At 46.3% G+C, this 8481-nt stretch overlaps 2 non-coding genes across 2 annotated transcripts; both read right to left on the reverse strand.

Moving 5' to 3' along the window:
• Window positions 1-1319: 1319 nt before the first annotated feature.
• Window positions 1320-1436, reverse strand: LOC119473041. The gene has a single exon (XR_005202212.1). It is a non-coding gene; the product is annotated as a U5 spliceosomal RNA (small nuclear RNA).
• A 4307-nt stretch (window positions 1437-5743) lies between these two features.
• LOC119473040 lies at window positions 5744-5859 on the reverse strand. Its single transcript, XR_005202211.1, has one exon. It is a non-coding gene; the product is annotated as a U5 spliceosomal RNA (small nuclear RNA).
• Between the last annotated feature and the right edge of the window lie 2622 nt (window positions 5860-8481).

Raw genomic sequence — 8481 nt, forward strand, 5'->3', positions numbered from 1 at the left:
TTTTTTTTTTGAGACAGGGTCTCACTCTGTTCCTCAGGGTGGAGTGCAGGGGTGCGATCTCAGCTCACTGCAACATCTGCTTCCGAGGCTCAAGCAATTCTCACGTCTCAGGCTCCAGGGTAGATGTGCACCACCACCACACTCAGCTAATTCTCTTTTTCTTTTTTGTGGAGATAAGGTCTTACTATTTTGTCCAGGCTGGTCTCCAATTCCTGGCCTCAAGTGATCTTCCTGCCTTCGCCTCCCAGAGTGCTAGGATTATAGGCATGAGCCACTGTGCCTGGCCTGAGTGTGCACAGTCTTGTCTTTTCTTTTGAAGATTTCTTCTCTTCAGTCCAGTCTCATTCAAGTCGGAGTGAAGCAGGGCTCCTGGTCTCTTTTCTATCTGCTTTTGCACCCTGGTGATTTCATCTTGTCACAGAACTTTAAATACCATTATAGGCCAATGACTCCGACCTTTCTGTTTCCAGCTACATATTTCCACCTCATCATGTCTAAAACTGAACTCTTAATCCCGTGCCACTTTCCCCAGTTCAACTCATGACAACTCATTCTTCCTACAAAATGAAACAAAATAGTGGAGTTCTCCTTGATGTCTGTCTTTAGCATCCATATCTATTCTGTCTGTTGGCTCTATCTTCCAAATACAAGCAGAATCCAACCATAATATCTCACTACCACTATTGCTCTGGGCTGAGCCACTATCATCTCTTGTCAACGTTATTCTGCTTTTCTTCCTCTCCCTATTTTTTTTCTTTTTCTTTTTCTTTTTTTTTTTTTTTTTTTGAGATCAAGTATCACTCTATCACCCAGGCTGGAGTACAGTGGTGCGATCTCAGCTCACTGGCACCCACCATCTCCCAGGCTCAAGCAGCTCTCCTGCCTCAGCCTCCCAAGTAGCTGGGATGACAGGCTCCTCCTACCACGCCCAGCTAATTTTTGTTTTTGTTTTTGTTTTTTTTTGAGACGGAGTTTCACTCATGTTACCCAGGCTGGAGTGCAATGGCGCGATCTCGGCTCACCGCAACCTCCACCTCCTGGGTTCAGGCAATTCTCCTGCCTCAGCCTCCCGAGTAGCTGGGATTACAGGCACGCACCACCATGCCCAGCTAATTTTTTTTACTCGAGATTACAGGCACGCACCACCATGCCCAGCTAATTTTTTCTATTTTTAGTAGAGACGGGGTTTCACCATGTTGACCAGGATGGTCTCGATCTCTTGACCTCCTGATCCACCCACCTCAGCCTCCCAAAGTACTGGGATTACAGGCTCGAACCACCGCACCCAGACACGTCTATCTTTAATTAACTAGATAATGAGCCCTGCCTAAGCAGGACATCAAAAAATTCAGCCATAAACTCATAATTGTTTCTCTCCACGGAAATCTTTAGTAAAAGGCGAAAGATTTATTCGTTATGAAGAGAAACCAGAGCATGCCTCAACGTGCTCGTGTCTGGCTTCCCAGATATTGGCTGGTGTCTCTACACTTACGGTGCTTTTGGACTCACCGACAGAAGCTTTTCTTCTGCTGTAGAAAATATCCTAAACATGTTCTCACTGGGTGAAATCTCCTGACAAGGAAAAAAAAGTTTAAATATTATTATTTAAACAGACAACCCCGGTAATAGTTCTCGTATCTACATTGCATTCTGGGATGCAAATGAGCTAAGCGTGGGAACAAGAACTTCCCCTAAACCCTCTCTTACCAGTAAAGAGAAAGATAGGCACTTGACTACTGAGCTGGGGAGAATGTCCAAGTTCTGTCTTCCATGTAGCTAGCACATGTTCAGAGTAGCAGTGCTGGGCGCACAATGACTCACAGCTGTAATCCCAGCACTTGGGGAGGCAAAGGTAGAAGGATCGCTTGTGCCCAGGAGTTCAAGACCAGCCTTGACAACATAGTAAGACCTCATTTCAGAAAAAAAATAAAATTTAAATTTTTTTTTTTTTTTTTTTTGAGACGGAGTTTCGCTCTTGTTACCCAGGCTGGAGTGCAATGGCGCGATCCCGGCTCACCGTAACCTCCGCCTCCTGGGCTCAGGCAATTCTCCTGCCTCAGCCTCCCGAGTAGCTGGGATTACAGGCACGCGCCACCATGCCCAGCTGATTTTTTGCATTTTTAGTAGAGACGGGGTTTCACCATGTTGACCAGGATGGTCTCGATCTCTTGACCTCGTGATCCACCCGCCTCGGCCTCCCAAAGTGCTGGGATTACAGGCGTGAGCCACCGCGCCTGGCCTAATTTTTGTATTTTTAGCAGAGATGGGGTTTCACCATGTTGGCCAAGCTGGTCTTGAACTCCTGATCTCAAATTATCCACTTGCCTCAGCCTCCCAAAGTGTTGGGATTACAGGTGTGAGCCATTGCACCCAGCCTATTATTAATATTACTATTTTAGAGATAGATAGGGTTTCACTATGTTGCCCAGGCTGGTCTTGAACTCCTGGGCTCAAGTAATCTGCCTGCCTTGGCCTCCCAAAGTGCTGGGATTACAGTTGTGAGCCACTGTGCCCAGCCAATACCTGTTTTCTTTTCTCACTTTTTTTTTTTTTTAGACGGAGTCTTGTTCTGTCTTGCCCAGGCTGGAGTGCAGTGGCATGATCTCAGCTCACTGCAACCTCCACCTCCTGGTTTCAAGCAATTCTCCTGCCTCAGCCTCTTGAGTAGCTAGGATTACAGGCATGCACCACCACACCTGGCTAAGTTTTATATTTTTAGTAGAGATAGGGTTTCACCATATTGGCCAGGCTGGTCTTGAACTCCTGACCTTGTGATCTGCCCTCCTCGGCCTCCCAAAGTGCTGGGATTACATGTGTGAGCCACTGCACCCGCCCCCCACTTTTTTTTTTTTAAGATAGAATCTCGCTCTGTCGTCCAGGCTGGAGTGACATGATCTCACCTCATTGCAACCTCTGCCTCTCGGGTTCAAGCAATTCTCCTGCCTCAGCCTCCTGAATAGCTGGGACTACAGGCCCACACCCAGCTAATTTTTTGTATTAAGTGGAGAGAGGGTTTCACTGTGTTGCCCAGGCTGGTCTTGAACTCCTAACCTCAGGTGATACATCCGCCTCAGCTTCCCAAAGTGGTGGGATTACAGGCGTCAGCCACCTCGCCTGGTCTTCCTGTTCTCTTTTTAATACAACAGCCAGGGTGATCCTTTTAAACTTCAAATTCTATCACTGTGCTCAATCCTTGCAGGGCTCCCCATTTCGCGGAGTGAAGGCAAAGCCCATACCATGTCTGTACAGCCCTAGGTGCTCAGGTGTCCCATCACCTCTCTAAACTCTTCTACCTCTGTCTCTCCTTCACTCTGTTCCAGACACACTGGCCTCCCTTGCTGGTTTTTGAAATTGACAAACAAGCTCTTGTCTCAAGGGTATTGTACTGACTGCTCACTCTGCCTAGAACCTCACCCCATATATCCACTTGTCTCACTCCCCCCCTTCCACCTCCCTTCAACTCTACAAGAAAGGCTACTCTTTATTTTTATTTTTTGGCAACGGAGTCTCGCACCGTCACCCAGGCTGGAGTGCAGTGGCATGTTCTTGTCTCACTGCAACCTCCACCTCCCGGGTTCAAGCGATTCTTCTGCCTCAGCCTCCTAATTTTTTGTATTTTTAGTAGAGATGGGGTTTCACTATATTGGCCAGACTGGTCTCAAACTCCTGACTTTGTGATCCTCCCACCTCAGCCTCCCAAAGTGCTGGGATTACAGGCATGAGCCACCACACCCAGTCTACTCTTTTTTAAATTGCAGTGCACACTACCACTCTCTATACTCACCACCTCCCCTCCCACCTTACTTTGCTATTTTTTCCATAGCATTACCTTATTTATTGTGTTTATTAATTGTCTGTCCTCCACCTGACTATAAACTGTTAGAACTATGCCTGGCATGCATGAATCAGTGACTAAGGTATTGTGAGGGAATAGTCCCTCCAATTCAGAGGAAATGAAGTCAGATAGCAGTAATTTTCCAGGATGCCACAAGAGGGCATCACCAGCCTGACATTGTTGGTCTAAGGCAGTTCCTCTTTCCCCAAACTTTTTTTGAGCCTCAGCTTTCCTCTTTTTGTACCTACAGAGGAGAGCAAAACTAACAAAGTCTAGTTATGTTTTCTTTAAAGCTAAATGGATTTCCTCTTTTATTTTATTTTTTTTTGAAACAGTCTTGCTCTGTTGCCCAGGCTGGAGTGTAATGGCGCTATCTCAGCTCACTGCAACGTCTACCTCCCAGGTTCAAGCGATTCTCCTGCCTCAGCCTCCCGAGTAGCTGGGATTACAGGCGCACGCCACCACGCCCGGCTTATTTTTGTATTTTTAGTAGAGACGGGGTTTCACCATGTTGACCAAGCTGGTCTTGAACTCCTGACCTCAAGTGATCCACCCACCTTGGCCTCCCAAAGTGCTGGGGTTACAGGTGTGGGCCACCAAGTCAGGCTGGGTATCCTGTCCTTTAGGTTGAGATGAAGTCATTTTTCATTTTTAGTCTTTTCTTTTTCTTTTTTCTTTTGTCATTTAGTTTTGAGTCTAGAAATGTTTTCTTTTGCATAATGATGGTTAAAAAAAATAGTACCCCAGAATTTTTTTTGGAAATTTGAATAATTGGCAAATCCAAAAATCTAGGAACCGCTGGGCTAAATTAAAAAAAAAAAAAAAAAAAAAAAAAAAAAAAGGCGGGGGACTGTGGTTTATGCCTGTAATCCCAGCACTTTGGGAGGCCGAGGGAGGCGAATCACAAAGAGATAGAGACCATCCTGGCCAACATAGTGAAATCCTGTCTCTACTAAAAATACAAAAATTAGCTGGGCGTGGTGGTGCATGCCAGTAGTCCCAGCTATTCGGAAGGCTGAGGCAGGGGAATCGCTTGAATCCAGGAGGTAGAGGTTTCGGTCAGCCAAGATTGCACCACTGCACCCCAGCCTGGGCTGCAGAGGGAGACACCGTCTCAAAAAAAAAAAAAGAAAGAAAGAAAATCTGGGGGCCTGGCGCGGTGGCTTATGCCTGTAATCCCAACACTTTGGGAGGCCGAGGCTGGCGGATCACCTAAGGTCGGGAGTTCGAGAACAGCCTGACCAACATGGAGAAACCTTGTCTCTACTAAAAATACAAAATTAGCCAGGCGTGGTGGCACATGCCTATAATCTCAGCTACTCTGGAGGCTAAAGCAGAATCACTTAAACCCCGGAGGCAAAGGTTGCGGTGAGCCGAGATTGCACCATTGCACTCCAGCCTGGGCAACATGAGGGAAACTCTGTCTCAATAAATAGATAGATGATAGATAGATAGATAGATACAGAGATACAGAGATGATAGATAGATGATTGATAGATAGATAGATGATAGATATATAAAATCTGTCCAAAAGCAGTAGCTCAAGAGAGCCTGAAGTGGGTGGATTGCTTGAGGCCAGGAGTTTAAAGCTGCAGTGAGCCACTCCCTTCCAGCCTAAGTGACACAGCAAGACCCTGTAATTTTTTTTAAAAAAAACACTAAATACTAGACTGCTGGGCGTGACAGCGCATGTCTGTAATCCCAGCACTTTGAGAAGCCGAGGCGGGGGGATCACTGAGACCAGACATTGGAGCCTCCCCAGTGTGGTAAATACCCATCTCTTGTAAAAGCACAAAAATAGTTGCGACGTGGCAGCTAAAAAACAAAAGATAACACTACACAACAAATAGTAACTACAACCTTAAATAATAATAACAGACTTTTGCTAATTTTTGCACACGTTTAATCAGCCCCGTCAAAACAGGGCCTCAAAAAATTGGATTAAGACTCAGAATTGTTCCTCTCCACGGAAATCTTTAGTAAAAGGCGAAAGATTTATACGACTTGAAGAGAAACCAGAGTATGCAGTGTGACTGAAGCACAGAGTCCTCGGGTGACGGTCACCACTACAATAGCAATGGTTACTATTAACCCAATGGAGCTAGTGACTTCTGCTTTTGTCTCAAACAATTGTGGTAAAGGAGGCTCATTTTTAGGTAATGGAAAACAGGATTTTTTAAAAAGGGAGAATCTACTTGTTTTAAAGTAAACCGTGTTCTGTGTCCAATGCATTGTGGGTATGTAAATGAAGCTGATGCACCACCCCCTCGGTTTCCGGAAATACCCTAAATAGTTCGTTAGTGTTCCTAGGCGTTGGGCCACCACCAGGGGGCAGAGCGGAAGCCAAATTTACAAAATATAGACGCCTGGTCCAAATAGAAAGTGACTTTATTTTATAATTGGCACTTAAAGTTAAGAAAAAAATTTAAGAGCCTTAAAATAATTGTATTCATACAGTCATTCACCAAAAATTTATTGGGCACTAGCTGTGTGAAATCCTGAGCTAGGTAGGACACAGGCATGTGTGATGAGCGATGAGCACTGATAATAGAGTACTCAGTGACACAGGAGCCAAGCATTAAAGGATCCAAAGTAGGGTGGTGATGACATTCTAGGCAGAGAAACACCTTAAGCAGTATGAGCCAAGTGGTGACAGGGCAAGTGGCCAAATGGCAGGGGCCACATGTTGATGGGCCTTCCATACCAAGCTAACTTGGATTTACCTTAAGGGCAAGGAGGAGCCACTGAAAAGCTTTAAAGGAGAATATGATTCAATTAGTGATTTTTTTGTTTGTTTGGTGTGTTTTTTTTTTTTAGAGACAGGGTCTCACTCTGTCACCCACATTGGATGGCAGTGTTCCTAGGCGTTGGGCCACCACCAGGGGGCAGAGCGGAGGCCAAATTTACAAAATATAGACGCCTGGTCCAAATAGAAAGTGACTTTATTTTATAATTGGCAAAGACACCTATTGCACCTGGGTACTTCTTAGAAATGCAAGAAGTATGTGGGATCATGGCTCACCACAGCCTCGACCTCCAGGCTCAGGTTCAGGGAGGCTCAGGTTCTGGTGATCCTCCCACCTCAGCCTCCCAAGTAGCTGGGACTACAGGCACATGCCTTCATGCCCAGCTAAATTTTTGTATTTTTCGTAGAGAGGTTTTTGCCGTTTGGACCAGGCTGCTCTAGAACTCCTGGGTTCAAGTGATCCACCCGCCTCAGCCTCCCAAAGTGCTGGGATTACAGGGGTGAGCCACCGCACCTGACCAGATTAGTGTTTTAAAGCATCATCAGCATCACTTTGTGTTGTAGGTGAATTATGTCCCCCACCTCCACCCCAACCCCGAAATTCATATATTGAAGTTCTAACTCCCATCACCTCAGATTGTGACTTTATTTGGAAAAGGGTCATTGCAGATGTAATATATGAAGATGAGGCCTCTAGAACTGTGAGACAGCACGTTTCTGCTGTGTGAGCCACCAGCTTTGTGGCACTTTGTCCAGGCAGCCCTAGCAAAGACAACCATTGCACCTGGGTACTTCTTAGAAATGCAAATTATCAGGCCCCACTCAGGACTCAGGAAGGAAAGAAAAACGTCTAGGATAGGTCAAAGAGAACAGGGGCATAGAGAAGAGGTGCAGCAGGAGGAGCATGTGAAGGAGAAGAAGAAGGCAAGAGGAAAACCAGCACAGAAAACAAGGGCAGAAGTTGCAAGAAGGGACTGGTCAGGCCAGGTGCAGTGACTCACACCTGCAGTCCCAGCACTTCAGGAGGCCAAGGCAAGCAGATCACCTGAGGTCTGGATTTCAAGACCAGCCTTGCCAATATGGTGAAACCCCATCTCTACTAAAAATACAAAAATTACCCAGGCGTGGTAGCAGACACCTGTAATTCCAGCTACTTGGGGGGCTGAGGCAGGAGAATCCCTTGAACCCAGAAGGCAGAGGTTGTAATCAGCCGAGATCATGCCACTGCACTCCAGCCTGGGTGACAGAATGAGACTATCTCAAAAAGAAGAAGAAGAAGAAAGGACTAGTCAGTTGTGTCATATGAGTGATCAAGTGAGATGAGGACTACAAACTCCTCTGGGTTTGACCAGATTTTCACTGGTGACCTGGGCCAGAGCTTTTTCCATGAGCAAGAGACGATGGAAGCCCAGCTGCAGGGAGCCGGTGACAGGGAGTGGGAGGCAGAACCTGCAGGCAGAGCATGTTGGCTTTTAACCAAATTATTGTCTCCTGACTCATGATCACAAGGCAGCTGTCACAACTCCAGAAAGAACATCCATGTCCAAGGCAAGAAAAAAGGGAAGACACCAGGAAAGCATTTCTGTCATTCCCTTCTAATAGAAAACAACAAATCTTGCCCACAAGCCCCCAGAACTCTCCCGCTTACATCTCATTGGCCAGAACTGTATCCCATGGCCAGCTCTAATTGCATGGGAGTCTGGGAAAGGAAGTATAGTATGTATAAAGCTTTTTCAGTCTCTAATGTGCAGATGATTAAGGAAGGGGTTTAAGAATAGCTGCTGAGGGTCGGGCGCGGTGGCTCACGCCTGTAATCCCAGCACTTTGGGAGGCCGAGGCGGGTGGATCACGAGGTCAAGAGATCGAGACCATCCTGGTCAACATGGTGAAACCCCGTCTC

Source organism: Cebus imitator, unplaced genomic scaffold, assembly GCF_001604975.1.
Source record: "Cebus imitator isolate Cc_AM_T3 unplaced genomic scaffold, Cebus_imitator-1.0 Scaffold129, whole genome shotgun sequence".
Classification (NCBI taxonomy): domain Eukaryota; kingdom Metazoa; phylum Chordata; class Mammalia; order Primates; family Cebidae; genus Cebus; species Cebus imitator.